This window comes from Scyliorhinus torazame, chromosome 18, assembly GCF_047496885.1.
Source record: "Scyliorhinus torazame isolate Kashiwa2021f chromosome 18, sScyTor2.1, whole genome shotgun sequence".
NCBI classification, from domain to species: Eukaryota; Metazoa; Chordata; class Chondrichthyes; order Carcharhiniformes; family Scyliorhinidae; genus Scyliorhinus; species Scyliorhinus torazame.
Window position 1 is genome coordinate 108854517 of NC_092724.1, and position 23908 is coordinate 108878424.

Here is a 23908-nt window from a genome sequence, read left to right on the forward strand (position 1 = left end):
AAACTACACCTTCTCCGAGCCCAGAGTTTTTTCTGCGAGATCTTCCCCACGCATCCAATATCTAAGCTCTTCTCAGTAATTCAAAATCTCTCTTTAAATATAATTTTTCCCTTTCATCTATGATTCCATTTTCCTCAGCACTTCTTTGAATTCAACTTTGTCAAAACATAACAATCTTTCATGTTTTCCTGTACCTACCAGCCGTCCCTTCCCCCCCAACTTTTGGGTCAAATAAAATAAAATGACCTGCCCATCGCTACTTGATAAACCATCGCAAGTTGTAAAACGTCCTCACTCTCTCCTTTTAAATTTAACAGCTGAAAATAATTGATCCCTATGTATCTCCTAAAGCAAATTTCTAAACTTAGCCTATTTACTTATAATACACCCCACCAGGCAAGTCTCATTGCAAATGCATGCAGCTAGAACCTTTACTCTTTCCTGACTCAAATCTCTCAGGCAACCTGTCTCTAATAACCTTTATGCAGCTTCATTAAATCGTCTACACACAGACATTGACAGCTGTCTTTACAGCATAATATTATCCCTAAAACTATCAAAGAATATCTTCCATTCTCACAGTGATATACCATAGCAAACTCAAAGGAAAGCAAAGTGGAATAAAATATAAAATAGCTTGCAGAAGTAAACTAAATATGGCTCTAAAGAACTTTCGATGCCTTGGTAAAATAACATTCAGTGCACCAGCAGACATGCGCAAATATTTGTATTCAAATATCGTCCAATTCATTCATTTTGTGCAAGGTGCAATTTTAATCAATTGATATCCCACAAGTAAATAACACATCAAATGGTGTACAAATTATAAACATGAGAAGCAGTCTTGTCAGAATCAAATAATGACACATGCTTTTATGTATTTTTCTCATATGAAAACATCCCAAGGTGCAATAACTTTTAAGTCAGCAAAAACAGCAACCAATTTGAACCAGAAACATACCATTCATAGCAATAGGATAATTGACTCATTTATTTCTTCTCATTTGAGTGCCGTTTATGTTTAAAATAGTGGTTTGTTCATGATGTTATAGGAGCAGAGAAACTGATTGAATATCTAATGAATTAGCAAGAGTTCGTTCTAAGCTGAAAGCCACACAAACATACAAAACATATAAATTAGTAGCAGGGTTAGGCCAGTCAGCCTCTCGTACTTGCTGCATCATTTGATAAGATCATACTAATCTGATTGTGGAGTCAACTCTACTTTCCTGTGTACCCCCTATACCCTTTGACTCCCTTGTCAATCAAGTATCTATCAAACCCAGCCGTAAGAATATTCAATGAACCTGCCTCTACCGCTCTCTGGGTAAAAGAATTCCATAAACCGCTGATGCTCCAGGAGAAAAAAATTCCTCTTCCCTTATGAAATAGGAGAGCCCTTGGGAGTTCTTCGTTTCTGAGACTAAGGGCGGGATTCTCCGATTGCCGATGCCGAAATTGCATTCGGCGATTGGTCGGAGATTCCATTTTGTCGCCGAAATTGGGGGAGGCGCCTATTTTCGGATGCTCCACCCCTCCAAAACGGTGAGTACGCCGCACACCACTGGGACGACCTCAGGATGTCACCTGATGCTCCGTCTTCCCGACGGCGTGGATCATTTGTGGTCTGAGGTTTCGTTAACCTCGCGTGGCCAGTGCCGCCACAGTCGGGGGGGGGGGGGAGCTGCTCCGCTGGCCAGGGGAGCTTTGCCAGGGGCTGGGGGGACTGGTGGGGAGGGGGTGGTCTAAGATGACGAGGGCGGTTACAGGGGGGCACTATCATGTAGGCTGGGTCCGCGCGCGGCCGGCGCTATGTTGTATGGCGCGACTGCTGCAGAACGCCACCATGCACATGTGCGGCCATGGAACCGGCAATTCCATCCATATCTGCAGGTTTCACGTGGCGTGGCTGCTAGCCCCCCACCAGGCGGAGCACCGGTGCGGGAGTGGAGCTGACTTTCTGGTCGTAATACTAGACACATGCTCCGGACATAACCTCAAAAGCGGAGAACACAGCCTAAGTGTTGAAGCCAACGGAGAATCCGTGGACATTTACATCAGAAAAACTGGCACCACACCTGGACCGATTCAGCTACCGTTGAGGGGATAGCACCAGTGCCACGTGGAACATACTTGATTCAACTGGAAAATGGTGCAGGATACGCCGGGTCCTTGATCAACACTCCGGAGGCTGACAAGCTGCAGCCGCACATACACATTACACTCCCTATACACACTTATCACAACCAAAAAGATGGCACCGATTGTGCTGGAGGGTGCCCATACAGCTGACAGGTATCTGGGGCCAGAGGGTACCCAGGAGAGTGCCCTGGGGGACACACCTATATGACCCATGGCACCAGGTACAAAGCGGGCTGTTAACGGTATGCGCAACTGCTTGGCTGCCTTGCCGGCTGCAGCAATGGTGTTCGTGCCCATCCACCCTAACCCGACAGCCCACCTCCTGGCCACCCCCCATGACTACCCCTGGCCCTGGCAGAAGCCCCTGGCCAGCAGCACAGCCGTCAGCACACTGTGGCCATGTTGGACACTTTCCATACCCTCCCTTTCTCCCTCAGCAGCCGCGACGGCAGTCTCACCATTTTCAAAAGCAAAAGTGAACCACGCCGCCGGGAACTCGGCCCATCAGAGGCGAAGAATTGCGGAGGCCCTGGAGAGTACCGTGTTGTGCCCGCTATAGATATGCAAACGGTGTCTACTGTATGTGCGGAGTGAAATGCATTGATGCTGAAGGTGATGAAGAATCGCAATTTGGTGTCAAATCCGTGCCTGCCGTGATGTTGGCGTCGGAAGCTATTCTCTGACAAATTGCATTTCCCGATTTTGGTGTCGGCAAACGGAGAATCCGGCCCCTTATAATGTGCCCCCTGGTTCTAGTCTCTCCTGCAAGGCGAAATAACCTCTCTATATCTACCCTGCCAAGTACCCTCAGGCTCCAAATATTTCAATAAGATCACCTCCAATTCTTCTAAACTCCAGTGGACACAGCCCCAGCCTGTCCAACCTCGAAATGACTTGTGACAGGTGCCTACTTTGAATGTTGCAAACCTCACCACAGGATCTGAAATTACCAGTTTGTTGTTGCTTTCAGTTCAGATTCAGCAATCATCTGTAAACGTGTTCTTCCCATGTAAACAGTCATGGTGAAAATACCAATAAACAACCAAAGTGAAAAAAATGGAAGAGTATAAAGAGAGAATTAGCCCTGGATTAGTTCGTACTGCTTGCCGTTATCTCTCTCTTTACTGCAACTAAAATATTTTTTAAGGAACCTTTTTTGCTATCAAGTTTGGCTTCTTTGTAAATGTACAGCAATGCACTCCTAAATATTTCCTTTTCAAATTAAGGATTGTATGTATAGTAATAGGAAATCAGGTCTAGTCGGTGTCACATCTTTGGAAGCAAGGGTTTTGAATCCCACCAAAGATGTGCATAACATAATCTTGAGGGTGACACAGTGGCATAATGTTTAGCACTGCTGCCTCTCAGTGCCAGGGACCTGGGTTTGATTCCAGCCTTGGGTGATTGTGGAGTTTGCACTTTCTCCCTGTGTCTGTGTGGGTTTCCGGTGCACCGGCTTCCTTCCACAGTCCAAGGATGTGCAGGCTAGGTGTATTAGCCATGCAAAATTGCCCCTTAGTGTCCAAAGATGTGTGGGTTGGGTGGTGTTATGGGAATAGGGTGAGGAGTGGGCCTAGGTAGAGTGCTCTTTCAGATGGTCGGTGCAGACCCGATGGGCCAACTGGCCTCCTTCTGCACTGTAGGAATTCTATGGTTCTAACATACAAACCAAGATTTCTCCTAAACTGTACATGTGCATGACTGCACAATAGCCTGGACAATATCACACAGTCTTGGTCTGTGTTAAATACTTCATGTGCGTGGCCTTAAGGTATAATACAATGTGAAAACTGACTGAGCACAAATTAATTTTAAAGGGAACATTGGTTTAAACACTATTTTTTTGGCTGGACTCACTCAATGGAATGCCATTGAGTTCCAGTTCACACAAGGATTCCAAGTTGCAGTAGCAACATGCACTTTCACATATATGTTGTAGTCTGTATTTATGAAGCGTGATGGTAAAGGCTCCAATGTTCTTTCCATCACACGGCTGGCTAGGGATTTCTCCTGCTCTTGCTGCCTGCTGTTAGTATGCATTGGAAGGATTTGCAGCTTGAAATCCAACCTTTTTGTTTGTGCTATGAACATGCTTTCCTTGGCTATCAGGTCTTGGTATGGGACCCAAACTTAGAGCCCCTGGCTCAGCGGTAGTGGCACTACCCACTGTGCCACAAGACCTCCTTCCTTAGTAATGGAGTACTGCGTGTCATTTGGGTTTGGATCACGTAATTAAATTCTGCATTTGCAATCAGAACAGGGATGTTGAGGTTAATGATAACAACCTTAAAATTCTCCTTTGCAATTCAACTTCAGAATGGCAAAATAATGATACGCTGCAAAGAGCAGTGACGATTCCCTAATAATTTACTGTAGGATAATTGAATGTAATGTTCCAACTATTTTAACAAGCTATTCCATCAGAAAGAAAGCCAACTACTAAATCAATTTATGACCTCATCCCAATCTCTCAACAAAATCAGAGCTTTGTGATTGCTCCAGACATCACCATAACCTATGGCGTCACTCTTCAAATCAGAAACTCATGGTCTCACGCTCACTGAAAGACAAGGAGCACATAGCCAAAAGTGAACAACTGTACAGCACTGAGGGAGTGAAATATTGCTGGAGATGCCTTCTTTTGGATCAGGCGCTAAACTTAACGCCAATCTACCTTTTTAGGTGAACATATTACACCCCACCAAACTATTTGAAAATCAGGGGAGTTCCCCTGGTGACTGTTCCACAAGCAACACCATTAAGACAGATGAACTGCCCATCTGTCTCATTTACTGGCTGTGGGAATTGTACGAATCTGCCACTTTTCACTTTCTTCCCATCAGTAGTGATAACACGTCAAAGGTCATTTGTTGCTGTGAAGCATTGTGCTTCACCGAATATTGAAAAGATACCAGCTAAATGCTGTTCCCTTTTCATTCTTAATGTTGCAACAGTACAATATCATATCAGCTTGAAAGTTCTCAACCAATCTAATCTGAGTGCTATTTTTAACTCTCATTTACACTGGTCTTATTTTATTAGAGACTGTCATATAGGTTATTGAAAAATGAGCAGCAAACATTGAAGAGAAGATCATATTTATTCATAACTGAGTTCATAACATTTACTAGTAAGTTTAACAATGTCATTCTCTATTGTCACACAGTCAGTATTAGCATTCTTAATCTTTATTAATCTTTTCCCACCACCCACGTCCAATAAAATGGAAATGAATCAATTTTAAGAAAGAGCTATTCTGGTATTGCATTGGTCAACACTTTTCAAAGGCCTTGCTCTCCCTTTGTGAGATATTTTTCGAGCTTTGCACAGTAACCATTCCATTTCACGGGATTTATGTCTTAGACTTGCAAATCCATGCTGAGTTTACCCCAACAATCTTCAGTATCAGAAATTCAGTTACATCTGGACTGTAAAAATGGACTTATTTCCAGCATCTTAAAGGCTCAGTGCAGCTCAGATGACTGGATCTACTAAGTTTGTGATTGAACAACGTATGTACTAAAGGCAGTTGATTTTTTATACTATGTGGCTGCTGTAAACAATTAATCTATCAAAGCCACATTTTCTAGCCTTCAATCTGCAAACTACTCTGTCCACTCACTTAGCTAGTTTAATTAAAATCAGCGCTATAATTTTGGAAAGCAAAAACGTCAGCCTGGGACTTTGTGGTCAGTAGTGAAGTGACGTTGCTTGCCTCTGAGTTCAAAGAAAGCTTGCCTCAAAGGTCTAACAGGCCGTGTTGTGTGGATTTCCCCTCTTCCAATGTTAATTTCATTCCGACACCGTCAATGGAATTCCATCATGAAATGGAAGAATTTGATTTTTCACAAATATAGAATACATTTTCAGGGCTAGAGAGGTTATTCATAAGTAATTATGACTTAATACACTATTAAAGACTCAGTTGTACTTATTCAACAAGGCTTAAATCTTCAATGGTTTTTAAAATGAAACTAGAACATAAAAAGTGATAGTTCATGCCAATTCATTGATTTCCATTTATTTCCATTTTTGCGAGGACTCCAATCCTCTTGTGGTGGAACAAGGAATCACATGACAGAAACTTCTGTTTTTTCTCATTTAACTGCGCACATGCAGATCCCAGAAGTTCCTGCCAGATCCACGGTGCAATGACGATGAATGCTGACAGTTTTGTGACCTTTGTGAGCACAAAACAGGGCTGATTAATTTATTTAGAAGAAGACTGTCACCTCAGTTTCACACTAATTTAATTCCATAAGCTATTAGACAGTTGACATAATAATTGCAATGACAATATTATGATATTGAGTTTAGTGTGCATATATTATTGGGAAATTCATAATTTTCAGGTCATGGGTTGTGATTAACCTTTTCTTGGACCTTTTAACAACTTCACTGCTTTGACTTTCTTTTTACCTGTGTGCAGTGATGCAACATCCTAGTAGTTAGTAAATAGCTAATTACACATGACCCAGTGGGCTCATAAATCATATGTAGGCACTCTGCTGCTGTCCTGGATGAATAAATCATGTCTAAATACATCCAGCTCTTGTTAGGGTTTATTAATCAGACAGCTGACAGCCACACCAAGAGAATAGGTGTATGTTTTTACTAAGGATTGTTCTTCCCATTCAATACAGAGGAAAGCTCGATAAAACTGAAATGGTTCGTCTTCCAACTGAACATATATCCTGTCATAAAGGCTGAATATGCATAACTAAAAGCATATAGATGCAGAACTGTAAAGGATGGAACACACTGCACATTCATACTTTAGGATGAGTCAAGTTATGTTACTTTTGTGTAGTGAAAGCAAACCTAGAACTATGAAAAGGTTACAGCATAGAAAGAAGCCATTTAGCCCATCGCATATGCACTGGCCAGAAAATAACAAACGTAAAAACTAGCTGCCGAATCTAATACCACCTTTCCTTCATCTGGTCCTTAGCCGTGCATTTTAGGTGCAGATCCATGTTCCTATTAAATGAGTTGAGAGTTTCTGCCTCCACCACCAAACGGGGCAGCAAATTCCGAATACCTCTGGGTGAGGAAGATTTTCCTAGTTTCCCCTCCAATCCTTCTAAAAATCACCTTAAATCGGTGGTCCCTACCAATTGACCTCTCTACTAGGGGAAACCGGGCCTCCCTGTCTATTCTATATAGGCACTTTATAATCTCATACACCTCAGTCAGGTCACCCCTCAGCCTCCACGGTTCCAAGGAAAACAACCGCCAGCCTATTCAATCTTTTCTCATAAGCTAATTATGCTATTATTATACAATGGACGGTTTTAGTCTCCTTACTTAGGAAAATATATACTTGCATTAGAAGCAGTTGTGAGGTGGCTCACTTGATGATTCCTAGGATGAAGGGGTTATCTAAAGCAGTCTTTTTCGGAACCTTTCTTTTGGATTTCCACATCAGAGTGGGAATGTTTGAGGAGTTGTGTGGTGTACCTTTATTAAAGTCTTCTTAACTTGGGTAATATTTCTGGATTTTTGTAATTAGAAATCTACAGGAGATTTGCTGTCAAGAAGGCAGTTTACCTGTGTGTTCTGGGGGTGTATGGTTGTTCAGTAGGACTGTTTAGTTGTGTAACGTTAATCTAATGTGCTTAAGCTTTTTATCTTGTTGATAAATCTTTTAGCTTTTTAATTCGCAAGGTATGATTGGAATTCTGCTTTTGGAGTCACTGGCTTTCCCTTCACTGTTTCAAATACAAAAGAAAACGTTTTTGATCGGTAAGACAGGTTTCCCACTAGAATCAGGCTAGCTCAGCAAATAACATCTGCTGTGATCTACATAACACAATTCAATGATTTTGTGATATGTGTTGGATAAATGGCATATGCCTATCAGTTTCCGTGGAGATAACTTTTGACCTCTGTACTTGGACGGGTGGGGTTGGATGAGGAAGAAAATTAAAATGTTAAAAATTTCCAACCCAAACCCAGATTATCTTGAACCCATGACTTCCAGTTTCACAAAGAGGCAGGACAGCGGCCTGGTGTCCGATTTGTTCACAGAATGCAGATTAGTTCTTGAAAGCGTTTAAGAGGCAGTGTGCTCTCACTTTAACATGGTTTCTATCCTTACCAATGTTGCTCATGTTCTTCTGGCCTCAGCAACCCTAACAGATAACATACGTTTCCTTCCAGCACTGCTTGTGGTCCAGGAGGATCAGGTATGTGAACCCCCGGTTCAACAAACTAACCTGAAACTTTCCTATCTCCACAACCTCCAAATTTTCAATCTCCCCCCTAAACACCGACCATCATCTCATCGCAAACTAAGATCTACACCCCTGTAATCTTTCCACACCATGATCTCTCCCCCACCAACCACCTCCTGCAGCTCCATCACTAGACCTGTTTATTCCTCTGCCGCATCTGTGTGTTGCATGGTTTCCCAATCTGGCTGTCAGGCAGGAAACGTAGAGAAGAAGGGCGAAAAATGTGCTGGGTGAATTTGTACATTTGAGTTTTCCATCCACAGCTCTCCCTCTCACTGCTCTGAATGGGTGGCTCTGTAAATATTGGGCCAGTAAGTCTGGGCACCAGGTTAACCTCAGCTCAAAACTGATCTTGCAGCATAGATTATGATAGCTTGTTTCCTTTGTCATCATTCCAGCTATGCTCGACTCACACAATGGGATTTTCTGACACTACCCCCAATACATGAGCCTTTATTCTTGAGCGCATGGCATTGCACTCTTTGCTCTATCTCAATCTCAGGGATTAGACTGGGTAGAGTGATTAAATCCCTAATCTTGAAGCTGGTCAGAATTAGTGAGAAATTCATGGAGTCAGGGAAATAAGAAATCACCACATGAGCAAACATTATTTGGTTCATCTGCCCACCACCTTCCAACAAAGCATGAGTAATTTGTACTATCACAGTGCCTGGTAAAGTATACTTTGCATCCTGACGGAGGTGAATATGTTTTAAAAAGATAAACTATGAAGCTTTTCTTGAGCTGCGAAACAAAATCTCCAATAGATTAATATAGTATTACAATTAGCATTATCCAACTCTGATTCGACAGTTGAGGTTCCTGTGGTCTAAATTCAGTTGAGGTAATGGTTCATTCATATATGAGAGAGGTTGGTGTCGTGGTAACGTCATTGGACTAATAGCCAAGAGGTATGGGGACATGGGTTCAAATCCCACACCGGCAGCTGCAGGAATTTAAATTCAATTGGAAGTCCAAGTTCAAATTTGTCAGAGACTCCAAACTGTGCCCATTTACTAAACACTGAGGCTGTGATAAATTGCACGAGGACAATTATAGTTTGGGGCGGCACAGTAGCATAGTGGTTAGCACTGTTGCTTCACAGAACCAGGGGCCCAGGTTCAATTCCTGGCTTGGGTCACTGTCTGTGTGGAGTCTGCACGTTTCCCCCGTGTCTACGTGGGTTTCCTCCGGGTGCTCTGGTTTCCTCCCAAAGATGTGTGGGTTAGGTGGATTGGTCATGCTAAATTGTCTTGTATTGTCAAAATGTTAGGTGGGGTTACAGGGACAGGGTGGAGATGGGGGATTAGTCAGAGTGCTCTTTCTGGGGCCGTTGTAGACTCGATGGGCCAAATGGCCTTCTTCTGCACTACATATTCTATCTGTCTATCTATGATTGTCAGTCCCACATCTTCGATCTTGTTCACATCCAGATACATATTCAGTTCTCCATGTCACAATGATCAGCCAAGAAGATGAGAGTGGATTTCCAAACCAAGAAAAAATACGGTGCCAATCATCAGACACTGTGGCTTTAAGACTTCCACTGTCTCGAGTCAAAAAATACTGCATCATTTGACATGTCAGAGAGACCTCAAAGAAAGCCTTGATTCAGTGACTGATGGGAGGTTGGATGGTTGGAAACGTGGAACTAGAGTAATGGGTACAGCCTACTCGTTATCCTTGAAATGTCAAACAGCAAATAAAGCATACAGGCCAATTATTCATGTTGTAGCACCCGCAAAGGTCTGGCAATTCAGCTTAAAACAGAAACCAAATTGTCAGCTTGATGTCACCTTTTGGGAACTTTCTTTGCAGGATAGAAGAATTCAAGCTCCGTGAATCTCTTAGATTGCTCACCTCATCACGATTTGCACTTTGGTGTAAATGAAGCAGGTTTACTTTTGAGACCGTTGAAAGATACGAGTAATGATATGGCAGATTCAGTGGTTTCTACTATTACGTTGCACATCACTGGCTTTGAAACTTTTTGCACTTGTATGACCTGCCTTATTCCACCTCATACAGGTACATCTCCAGCTCAGGTAAAGATGTGCTAGTTTGCGGTACCAGTATCCAGCAGTGAGTAAATTGAATTGCACACTGCGTATTTCTCAATATATAAACAGCTCGAAAACAAAATGTTCCTGTAGTCAATTTCTAGACTGTGATGCGAAGCAAGTGACAAACTTGGGCACGTTAGTCTATGCCCACGAGGCCCACCTGTCTCAGGTTTCAGTACTCGGGAATGGGCTCCCCGATGCGACTGCTCGACTATAGAATTGTTCCTGGAAACAGCTTGTACTTATAATCCCTTCTACACTATTTCTCTGGAGTGTTCTAGCCTGTGCTATCCTGGGGAGCTTTTATCATTCTATGAATATGAGCTTTGCAAAGGAAAAAATTAATGAAGGATGTTTTGATCATTCCTATGATTGATAGCTTAAGAGATTTTAATTTATCAAAAAAAGTCCCATTTAAAATGAAGATTGTTGTTGACGGTATTTTCAATAAATATATTTTCTCCAGTATACGTCCTACTTCTCCAACCATTCTTGCTCAGTTGCAGTTCCATGGGGACTTCCAGGCATCTAAAAACAGTTGGGACTTTTCAATGTGTCAGCATTAAAGTCAGCATTCATAGTGTAAAGCCTCAGAAATTCAAGTTCTGAATCTGAATCAAAGGATTACATTTCCTATATTAATAAATCACAATTGCTTTTAAAAAAATGAAGCGCTGAGGCAAATGGGTAAATGGTTGTAACTAGCATTCAATCCATTACTAATGTGAAGAAAATGTTATTACTTCTAATATTTTGGTGGTTTATTGTGTTATTCTATGTAGCGGGCTTGTGGGGCTGTGCATATGTGTCTGTGAATGTGTGCCTGTTTGTGAACATAGTTTAATTTAGCTCAGGACGGGCTGGCTCCAGAGTTGAGGACATCAAAGGGTCTAGGTGTGTAAGACAGACGCTTGAAGTAAATATGGCAAGGTTGAATTTTCCAGAGGCAAGTAAAATATGGGAAGAAATTTGTATTGGGATTAACACAACAAAGGAGTAGTCAATGAATGACAGGACACTAGGAATCTCAGGGGAACAGAGGGATCTTGGGGTGCTTGTCCACAGATCTCTGAAGGTGGCAGGACAGGATAATAGGGTAGTTAAGGCAAACGGGACACTTGCCTATATCAGTCGTGGCATGGATTATAAAAGCAGGGAGATAATGTTGAATCTGTACAGGACTTTGGTTAGGCCACAGCTGGAGTATTGTGTTCAGTTCCGGTTGACGCACTATAGGATGAGAGTGCACTGGAGAGGGTGCAGAGGAGATTCACCACGATGTTGCCTGGAATGGAGCATTTTAGCTATGAAGAGAGGCTGGATAAGCTTGAGTTGTTTTCATTGGAGCAGAGAAGACTGGGAGGGGATTTGATTAAGGTGTATAAGATTATGAGGGGCATGGACAGGGTGGACGAAGAGCAACAGTCCCCTTTAGTTGAAGAGTCAATAATGAGGGGGTATAATTTTAAGGTGGAAAACAAGGGGCTTAGAAGGGATTTGAGGAAATATTGTTCACTCAGAGGGTGGTGGGAATCTGAATTGCACTGCCTGGGAGGGTAGTTGAGGCAGAACACCTCAGAGTCTATAAAAAGTACTTGGATGTGCACTTGGTATGTCATAAATTCAAGGCTATGGGCCAAGTGCTGGGAAGTGAGATTATGTAGATTAGAGTAGGGTTTTTTTGCCGGTGTAGCTCTCATAGCCCGAAGGGCCTCTTCTGTACGGTATGATTCTATTCTATGATTCTATAAGGAGATAAAGAAGGTTTGTTGTGTTTAGTTGTTAAATTTCAAAGGGAAATAAAAAGGGGTTTACAACATGGAAAGGTCATAAATAATTAAGGCCAAATTATTCAAATTCATTTGACCCAAAAGTGGGGCAATGAGGAGAAGATAAAAAATGTTTTATATTCTGGAAAATTTCAAAGAAGGATGAGGACAATGGAAAAACGTGAACGTGGCAAAAATATACTGAAGGAGAGAGAGCTCTGTTTGGGAGTGGTCATGTAAGTTCTCCTGGAGTGTTGTCCTGTATTGGGGACGGGACTATGAAGAAGCAAAGTGAGCCAGCTTCAAGGCAACCCAGAAAATTGTCTGATCTTTCAGAAAGCAGGATCTTGTTTATGTTTTTTAATTTCCACAGCTGAGTGAGTTGGAAAGGGAAGCCCTGTGACCTATCTCCACCACAACAACAGTGTGATTGCCTTGTGACAATTTTACTGGATATTTAAAATAGATTAAATATCTATAAAAGGTTTTGCCTCAAGTGATGCTTATTTGTGAGTCTAACCAAGTAGGAAATCTGTTTGGGGGAATATTCTGGAAGACTAATTTTAATTGTGTAAATGTAATCGTGTGTGTTTAACTTTTCTTTTCTTTTGTGAACAGATGTTTAAATTTAATATTTGAAATCTCAAAATGTGTTACTGGAATGTGTGGCTTATGTTTTCATCACAGGTATTTCCAATGGTAAAATACAAAAAGAAAAGAGTTGTGATAGCTTGGCAAGATTCCCTTTAGGATTTGGTTTACATGGCACTTATCGTCTGCCAGATCATAACACAATCACCAATTTGAGTTTATCCCCCCATCCCACCCCCTCCCCCCAGCCCTATGATATTATCCAAGATACAAATGAAAAAGAATGAGGCATTTTTGTCAATGAAAGATATTGAACAATGTTTTCCAGCTGTTGCCGCCAGCGAGATCTCCTGCTCCCGCTAATGGCGGCCTTCTACTGTGGACTCCCCAGCAGCAGAGGTAGCGAACAACAGGAAATCCCATTGACAGCAGTTGGACCAGAAGAATCCACCGCCAGCCAGTAGCGGGCCACCTCCACCACAAAACATGCCGCGGGGGCACGGAAAATCCAGCCCATTGTTTCTGAAATCAGCAAGCACTGAAGAGTTTCTGGTTGTTTACATGATCCAGTGCAGCAGCATTGGAAAAAACAATATTGTCTATTCGGTTTGTGCCATGTCAGTTTTTCCACTCAGGCCATCTAGTCTATTCTCAGAATCCAATATCTACTCTTATATGACAACTGGACAAGAATTTATTCATTAGTAAAAAAGGCAATGATGAACACAACATGGAATAAAACAAGTGGCGCCATGTCTGGCATAACACATTGAGCTTGATTCTCCGCTGCCCATTGCTGGATGCGGTGGAGAATCAACCTAGGGCAGAAAAAGGGATCGGGGGTTCCGATGCTCAATCACTGTGAAACAAACAGAAAGCACTTAACAGTCTTTGATGTGGTCCAGGAGCTGTCAATCATAGAAAAATGTTAGGAGACATCGTGGTTAGTTTCACAGCTTGGTACTTCAAAGCCACTCAAGTGTGAAAGGAGATGAATGAAAATATGCGGACAGCTGGGTGTGTGTGGAAACTGTCAATCACAGCCTACTGGAGGAAATTTCGCAGAGAAATAAATGAAAGGCTTCCAGATCAAAGATCTGAGAGGGTTTAAACCCAGCTGACTTGTTTTCTCTTTCCAAGAATTGACAAATGGTGCTTCCCTGCCTGAGCCAGCAGGTGTATTACCCAGGTAAGTTTTAAAGCATTTTTTGTTTGCAATGCCTCTGTCTGGATTGCTCTCTAGCTTCCTTATGGGCGGCTTCCAGACAGGAGTCTCTCTTATGGTGAGGATCTGTTTAATTAGGAGGTCTCTGGTGGGGGGATGGGTTCCCTCATACTGTGGGGAGGGGGGCGGTGACACAGAAAATCTCGGGGGGGGGGGGGTTGCTGAATTGCGTTGGGGAACTGAATTGAGTTGCGTGGAGGGTGGAGGATGAATTGTATTGTAGACAGTGGGGGCCCTGCCGCTGGATCTCTCTATCGGACCGCTGGCTCAAAATGGCAGCACCATCGCGGGACTCCTTAGTGAATCCCTCGCAATCCTTGCCATGTATGGCAAAGTTGGGACTCACGTCAGTGCAAATCAGGGGCGATTCAGCTCTGGGAGAACATAGGGCGCGACTCTCCATTCAGCACCGCCAGAATCACGAAATACAATTGGACGGAGAACCGCGCATGAGGCAAAAATTTGTCGCTGGTGCCGGCCGCCCGACAGAATGCCATGCCTCGGCGCTTCGACACTGGTGTCAATGCATTTTATTCCACATGTACAGTAAACACCATTGGCTTATCATTAACGGGCCTCACTTAGTATTTTTGTTATTTGTTCATGGGCGTCGCAGGCTCTGCCGGCATTTATTGCCCATCTCTAATTGCCCTTGAGGGAGCAGTTAAGAGTCAACCATATTGCTGTGGGTTTGGAGTCACATATATGCCAGATCGGGTAAGGATGGCAGATTTCTTGCCCTAAAGGACATTAGTGAATCAGATGTTTTTTTATGACAATCGACAATGGTTTCATGCTCATCATTAGATTTTTATTGAATTCAAATTTCACAATCGGCAGTAGTGGGATTTGAACCTGGGACCCCAGAACATTACTCTGGGTCACTGGCTAACTTGTCCAATGGCAATACCACGACACCACCGCCTCTGCGATGCTCTACTTCCACCAGGAGGAATTACCAACAGCAGGTTTCACTTGTGGTTTCAAAAATCAGGAAACAGGTGCCACGGCTGCTGAGGGAGAGGAGGTAGGACACAAGACCATAAGACATCGGAGCAGAATTAGGCCACTCGGCCCATCGAGTCTGCTCTGCCATTCAATCATGGCTGATATTTTCTCATCCCCATTCTCATGCCTTCTCCCCATAACCCCTGATCCCCTTATTAATCAAGAACCTATCTATCTCTGTCTTAAAGACACTCAGTGATTTGGCCTCCACAGCCTTCTGCGGCAAAGAGTTCCACAGCTTCACCACCCTCTGGCTGAAGAAATTCCTCCTTATCTCTGTTTTTTTTCTTTTTTTAAATAAATTTAGAGTACCCAATTATTATTTTTCCCAATTAAGGGCCAATTTAGCATGGCCAATCCACCTAACCTGCACATCTTTTGGTTTGTGGGGGTGAAACCCACGCAGACATGGGGAGAATGTGCAAACTCCACACGGACAGTGACCTAGGGCCGGGATTCGAACCCGGGTCCTCAGCGCCGCAGTCCCAGTGCTATCCACTGCGCCACATGCCGCCCTCTCATCTCCGTTTTAAACGATCACCCCTTTAGTCTGAGATGGTGTCCTCTGGTTCTAGTTTCTCCTACAAGTGGAAACATCCTCTCCACGTCCACTCTATCCAGTCCTCGCAATATCCTGTAAGTTTCAATAAGATCCCCCCCTCATCCTTCTAAACTCCAGCGAGTACAGACCCAACTGGGTTCTCAACCATTCCTCATACGACAAGATCTTTATTCCAGGGATCATTCTTGTGAACCTCCTCTGGACCCTTTCCAAGCCCAGCACATTCTTCCTTAGATACGGGGCCCAAAACTGCTCACAATATTCCAAATGGGGACTGACCAGAGCCTTATACAGCCTCAGAAGTGCCTCTCTGGTCTTGTATTCTTGCCCTCTTGTCTTGAATGCTAACATTGCATTTACCTTCTTAACTACCGACTGAACCTGCACCTTAACCTTAAGAGAATTATGAACAAGGACTCCCCAAGTCCCTTTGTGCTTCTGATTTCCTAAGCATTTCCCCATTTAGAAAATAGTCTATGCCTAAATTCCTCCTTCCAAAGTGCATAACCTCACACTTTTCCACATTGGATTTCATTTGCCACTTCATTGCCCACTCTCCTAGCTTGTCCAAATCCTTCTGCAGCTCCCTTGCTTCCTCAATACTACCTGTCCCTGTGCAGATCTTTGTATCATCTGGAAACTTAGCAACAGTGCCTTCAGTTCCTTCTTCCAGATCATTAATGTATAGTGTGCTAAGTTGTGGTTCCAGCACCGACCCCTTAGGTACACCACTAGTCACCAGTTGCCATCTTGAAAAAGACCCCTTCATCCCCACTCTCTGCCTTCTGCCAGTCAGCCAATCCTCTATCCATGCCAGGAAATTACTCTTTACACCATGGGCTTTTAACTTATTTAACAGTCTCCTATGCGGCATCTTGTCAAAGGCCTTCTGGAAATCTAAATAAATCACGTCCACTGGTTCTCCTTTGTCTAACTTCCTTCTTACCTCCTCAAAGAACTCTAACAGTTTTGTCAGACACGACCTCCCTTTGACAAAGCCGTGCTGACTCAGTCCTATTTTACCGTGCACTTCCACGTACTTCGTGATCTCATCTTTAATAACAGACTCTAAAATCTTATCAATGACCGAAGTCAAGCTAACCGGCCTATAATTTCCCTTCTTCTGCCTCCCTCCCTTCTTAAACAGTGGTGTTACATTAGCCACTTTCCAGTCCTCTGGGACCCTTTCTGCTTCCAGTGATTCCTGAAAGATCATCACCAATGCCTCCACAATTTCCTCAGCTATCTCTTTTCGGATCCTGGGGTGTAGTCCATCCGGTCCAGGTGACTTATCCACCTTCAGAACTTTCTGTTTCCCCAGAACCTTCTCCTTAGTAATGGTCATTACACTCACCTCTGCCCCCTGGTTCTCCTGGAGCTCTGGCATCCCATTGGCGTCTTCCACCGTGAAGACTGATGCAAAGTAACTATTCAGTTCTTTTGCCATCTCTTTGTTTCCTGTTATTACTTCTCCAGCCACATTTTCCAGTGGTCCAATGTCTATTTTTGCCTCTCTCTTACCTATAATATATTGAAAGAAACTCTTCCTATCTTCCTTTATATTACTAGCTAGCTTGCACTCATACTTCATCTTCTCCCCCTTTATTGCTTTTTTAGTTGTCCTCTGCTCACTTTTAAAGGCTTCCCAATCCTCTGGCTTCCCACTTTCGGTGACAGTGACCACAACTCCTTGACCTTTACCATAGTCATGGAGAGGGATAGGAACAGACAGTATCGGAAGGTATTTAATTGGGGGAGGGGAAATTATACTGCTATTAGACAGGAGCAGCGGAGCATAATGTGGGAATGATTGTTCGTGGGGAAATGCACAACAGTAATGTGGGGGTTGTTTGAGGAGCATTTGCTGCAAGTACTGGATAGTTTTGTCCCACTGGGACGAGGAAGGAATGGTAAGGTGAAGGAGCCTTGGATGACAAGAGATGTGGAGCTTCTAGTCAAGAGGAAGAAGGAAGCAAGGACCTGGCACGGCTCTAGAGGGTTACAAGGTAACCAGGAAGGAACTCAAAATTGGACTGAGGAGAGCTAAAAGGGGGCATGAAAAAGTCCTGGTGGGAAGGATTAGGGAAAACCCCAAGGCGTTCTACACTTATGTGAGAAACAAGAGGATGATCAGAGTGAGAGTAGGGCCGATCAGGGATAGTGGAGGGAACTTGTGCCTAGAGTCTGAGGAGATGGGGAACTCCCTAAATGAATATTTTGCTTCAGCATTCACTTGAGAGAGTGACCCTGTTGCTCATGAGAACAGTGTGAACCAGGTTAATAGACTCAAACAGGTTGATATAAAGAAGGAGGATGTGCTGGAAATTCTGAAAAACATCAGGATAGATAAGTCCCCTGGGCCGGGCGGGAAATACCCAAGGTTACTCCGGGAAGTGAGGGAGGAGATTGCTGCGCTTTTGCCGATGATCTTTGCATCCTCACTCTCCACTTGAGTAGTACTGGATGATTGGAGGGAGGCGAATGTTGTTCCCCTGTTCAAGAAATGGAATAGGGAAATCCCTGGGAATTACAGACCCATCAGTCTTACGTCTGTGGTGAGCAAAATATTGGAAAGGATTATGAGAGATAGGATTTATGATTATTTAGAAAAACATAGTTTGATTAAAGATAGTCAGCTTGGCTTTGTGAAGGGCCTCATAAGTCTCATTGAATTCTTTGAGGATGTGACAAGACACATTGAATTTGGTCGGGCTGTGATGTGGTGTATATGGATTTCAGTCAGGCATTTGATAAGGTTCCCCTTGGTAGATTGATTCAGAAAGTTAGGGGGCATGAGACACAGGGAAATTTGGCTGTCTGGATACAGAATTGGCTGGCCAAAAGAAGACAGCGAGTGGTAGTGGATGGAAAGTATTCCGCCTGGAGGTCGGTGACCAGTGGTGTCCCGCAGGGATCTGTTCTGGGGCCTCTGCTCTTTGTGGTTTTTATAAATGACTTGGATGAGGAAGTGGAAGGGTGGGTTAGTAAGTTTGCCGATGGCACGAAGGTTGGTGGAGGTGTAGATAGTGTTGAGGGTTGTTGCAGGTTACAACAGGACATTGACAGGATGCAGAGCTGGGTTGCGAAGTGGCAGATAGAGTTCAACCTCGATAAATGTGAAGTGATTCATTTTAGAAGGTCGAATTTGAATGCTGAACACAGGGTTAAAGGCAGGATTCTTGGAAGTGTGGAAGTGAGGGATCTTGGGGTCCACGTACATAGATCCCTCAAAGTTGCCACCCAGATTGATAGAGTTGTTAAGAAGGCATATGGTGTGTTGGCTTTCATTGACAGGGGCATTGAATTTAAGAGCCATGAGGTTTTGCTGCAGCTTTATAAAACCCTAGTTAGACCACACTTGGAATATTGTGTCCAGTTCTGGTCGCCTCATTATAGGAGGGATGTGGATGCTTTGGAGAGGGTACAGAGGAGATTTACCAGGATGCTACCTGGACTGGAGGGCATGTCTTTTGAAGAAAGGTTGAGGGAGCTAGGGCTTTTCTCAATGGAATGAAGAAGGAAGAGAGGTGACTTGATAGAGGTGTGCAAGGTGATGAGAGGCATGGATAGAGTGGATAGCCAGAGACTTTTCCCCAGGTGGAAATAGATGTCACGAGGGGACATAATTTTAAGATGATTGGAGGAAGGTACAGGGGAGATGCTCTTTACACAGAGAGTGGTGGGTGCGTGGAATGCACTGCCAGCGGAGGTTGTGGAGTCAGAGTCATTAGGGACTTTTAAGCAACTCTTGGACTGGCACATGGACAGCAGTAAATTGAAGGGGTGTAGGTTAGGTTGATCTTAGATTCGGATAAATGGTCGGCACAACACTGTGCGCCGAAGGGCCTGTACTGTGCTGTAATGTTCTATGTTCTAATCCTCGCCACTTTGCATGCTTTTTCTTTAGCTTTTATGCTGTCCTTGACATCCTTCATCAGCCATGGATGCGTTGTCCTCCCCTTAGCATGTGCCCAGAGGTGTGACCGTGGACCTGCCTCTAATTGGGTTGGCTAGGGGGACGTTTACCAGGGCCGGAGGGGCGCAATGGCGGTTGACCGGGCGTAACAAGGGAATGGGACGTAGGGCTAGGGTGCCCCCACCCAGGGACTGGGGTGACCAGGCACAGACCGCTACTGCTGTAGCCTGCCATCTTGCTGCACACCCACTGACCACCGCACCGTGGCCCCTGGTTGTGCAGAGTGACTCCGGCAGTATGGATGCCCGCATCCACCCTGCCCTCCACCCCACGGACGTCCCCTCCCCCACAACCGGGTGCCACCTGCTGGCGGGACATCACATGACCCGCCCAAGGCGGGACGTCCACACTGGCACCTACAGTTAGGCACCGGGTGGGGGCCGTGGAGCGTACTACCAGCATGGGTAGGGTCAGCAACCAGTACCCTGCCAGCATGATGGGGCCAGGGGTGGGGTGCGGAGGGCAGAGTACCAGGGGGAACAGCCGGGGGTAGGTGTGGCGATGGGGAGGAGGGAGGGGAGGGGAGTGGGATATACAGGGGCAGGGCTGCAGTGCAGACTGGAGCCACCATGTAGCTCATTGGACCTGATTGGGCATGGGGGTAAACACCATGCTAGCATGTCTGCCTTTGACCACCTGCAGAAATGGACTTCGGAAACCAACCAGGATTGGTGGTCTTCATCCTGGCGGCCGCATCCCTGGGGGAGGCACTGAGGCTGTACAAACAGGAGCTGCTAGGGGAGGACCCTGCAGCAATGAAGCCTGCAGCTGAGGAACAAGGAGGCAGCCGGTGAGAATGGAGAGCTGGCTGCCAAAAAGGCTGAGGAGGAGGTGGGAAGGAGGCACCGCATCATGCCTCCTGTGTACCGGCAGCGCCTGTCATTCAAGGACCTGTCAGACTGGTCCGAGCAGAGCAGGTGGACAGTGCGACATATCTGCCAGATCATGACGCACCTGGAACTGCGGGGCTAAGGGGAAGGGCACCTGCTCCTGGTGGCCGTAAAGGTGACAGTTGTCCTCAATCTTTTCGCCAGGAGGTCCTTCCAAGCGCCGAGTGGGGATCGGTATGGAATTTCGCAGACGTCTGTGCACAGGTGCATCTGTGCCATCAGGGAGACCCTATATGCCTGGTCGGCACAATACACCAAATATAGCCGAATATAGACTGAGCCCACCAGGACCCCTGAGCAGCGGGGTTCACTGGCATCGCCGGGATTCCCTAGGCCCTGGGGTGATCGACGGGAGGCATGGCCGCAAGCATGGAGACCCTGTTTGAGACGGGAACGAGCCTCCAGGAGTGGCAGCGCCAGATGACAGGGGAGCCCCTGGAGCTCGCTCTGGTTGCACCAATGCTCCATGGAGTAGCCCGGGGGCCATCAGTCAGTCTGCGGGAAGAGGAGGCCCGTACCAGTGAGTCCCACAGGGGAGCTACTGGAACACCCCAGCTTCTCGGATTCGCCGCTCTCCTGTCCTGGTGCATTTGGTGGTCAGCAGGCAGAACAGGGAGGCACCACACCATCTGGGACACCCAAGCAAAGCCAGACTTATCCAGGCCCGGTCGCCCCAGAAGATGGCTGCCAACGGGGACCCAGGTCGCAGGGCTGGAATCAGAGCAGGCCGCCTCCGCCCCTGATGTACCATCTGGGGATCCACCAAGACGAAGCATTAGGGCACGCAAGGCCAGAAAGTTAGACACCAGTTAGATTGGCACAGGCACAGGGCACAGTTTAGTAATAGGGGCTAGGTCAGCTACCTGTAAATAGTTGTGCACATTAAACACCTGTTAACACTGTTACAACCTGCCTCGGTGCTCTGTCAGATGGATGTGAGGGGTAGGTTGCTCTGGGCTGGCCAGAGAGTGGGTGCTGGGGGGTGGGGGGTGGAGGAATAGGCGAACGTTGTGGATAGCCTGGGCCACCACCCCCCCCACCCCACCTCCACACCCCACCTCCGATCATCCCCACCACCGTCATGCCAGGGATCCTATGGGACTGTGTGGTGGAATGACCAGTTCGCGGGCAGGGATCACCCAGGTAGACGGTGGAATGTGCTACCCTGAGCAGGAATCAGGCATTGGCAAACAATGCGGAGCACCAGAGCTCACCGCAGATTGGATTGTCATCATCCTCCATCCCATGGACCAGAACCAGTGTTACTACCAACCCAGGGCCTAGTGCGGCAGGTATGTATCATGAGCGGGTTGCAGGCAGGCAGTGGCTGGGGAAATGCGGTGTCCGTGTCCCTGACCAGTTCTCCCCACCCCTGGAGAACCTGGAGGAGATCAGAGCATCCCACGCGTGTTGGACCTGGCGCACACGTCGTCTGTCCTCCCGTGCCTGCCTAGGCCCCATGTCCTGCCCCTCTATGGCCTTCCCCGCATCCTCCTCTTCAGACGAGACTGGTGTTCACCCTCCTTCTCCAGGACATCGCCCCCGCTACTGCGCGATGTTGTGGAGGATGCAGCAGGCCACCATGGTGCGGGTGACCCTCTCAGCATTATACTGGAGGTCCCTTCCAGAGCGGTCCAGGCATCGAAGCGCATCTTCAGGAGGCTGAAGCGCTGCTTGATCACACTCCTGGTCGCTGCATGGGCATCGTTGTAGCAGGTTTCACCGTCGGTCTGTGGCCTCCGGATAGGTATCATCAACCACGACCGCAGCAGATAACCCCAGGAGCAAAGCCCCCTACCTGTGCACCTGTATATCGAGGTCTGTGAGATCTCAAATAAGCCCCCTACCTGTGCACAGCCCGTACACACGAGGCCTCATGCGCCGCCTTCTTTGCAGCTCCACCTCCTCGGCCTATTGGGCAGCCGGCTCGCCATCCTAGGTGGCTGCCTCCTGTTCCTCTGGGGCAGGCTCTGCTGCTGCCCACTCCACTGCTGCATGCTCCACTACTGCAACCTCTTCCTCCTCGAGCAGTGCCAGCTCGAACAGCTGCAGGGCATCCCACGGGGCTGCGGTGACTAGGAGAAAGGCCACCATTGCTTATTAAATTCTGATATCTATTGTCTACAGGGGGTGAAAGGCTGGTGTGTTGGCATGGTGCATACCCCCGTGCCCAACAGGTCCAGCGGGCTACATGATGGCCCCAGTTGGCACTGCGGCATTGCCCCCACATGCCCCCCCCCCAATCTCTGCACTCCTGACCCAGTCGGTGCCCAGCACCATGTGGACCTCTGGCCCCAGGCCTGTCACTAATGCTGTCAACTGGCACGGTCATTCCTCGCGGTATTTTCTGCGGCCCCCGCCCAGCGTCATCATAGGAGCTACAGTGGCCATTGACCTTGAGTGGACTGCATGATGCCCCACCTCTGGTGGCGGCTGGTTGGGCGGTGGTGGGTGTGATGGAGCGTAGTGTGCGGGGTGGAAGCCGGACCGGTGCAGGGGTGGGATGGGGCATCCAAATGGCTGGTGTTACTTTGCAGAACCAGGGGCCAAGATGGGTTGTCAGTGGCGTGTGCAGCAAGATGGCTACCTTGCAGGCTGACGCAATGGTGGTCCATGCCTGGACACCACCCCATTCCCATCGGGGGGTCACCCCTGTCACTCGGCCCGTTCCCTATCACCCACCCCACAGCCCTGGCAGGGACCCTCCACCCCAGCCAGCCGGACCAGTGTTTTGCCCAGCAACCCACAGTCGTGCCTCTCCGTGTCCTATCTCCTCTCTCTCCCTCATCGGCCACATTTCACGATTTGTAATAACACAAGTGAACAAAGTGACACATTGAGAATTTGGCCCATATGAGATGGAGAATCACGGGGCCCCCGGAGAATATCGGGTCAGGCCCGCTGATGATGAGCAAATGGTGTTTGCTGTACGTGCGTTCCGGAATGCAGCTGTCAAGGCGACGGAGAATTGCAATTTGGCGTCAAATCGGCGGCCGCTGCGATTTCGGCATCGGAATCAATTCTCCGCCCGACCGCATTTCCCGATTTTGGTGTCAACTGATGGACAATCCCGCCCCATATCGTCATGAGAGAGGAATATAATCACCTCATCCAATCAATGTCTAAGCATATCCTCTTGCTATCAAACTCTGCATGAGGTAGACTAAAAATGGGAAGTCTTGAGACATCGAACAACATCATCAATTCTGTCGCAGAATAATTTCCTGAAGAATAACAAAGCTTAGCTGGAGGATGAAACTTTGAACAATGGAAGGTGGCAGCGAGAAGGTGATTTATTGAAAAGAGTTGTTTCTGGAAGAAAAGATGTTAGATAATGAATACCCGCTGCCATAAAATCAATAACTAAACGCAAGCAATGCAACTGAGCCTCCGTCTGCTGAGGCACGCAGTTGTTGTTGTTGGATTTATTAATGTAAAACATTAGA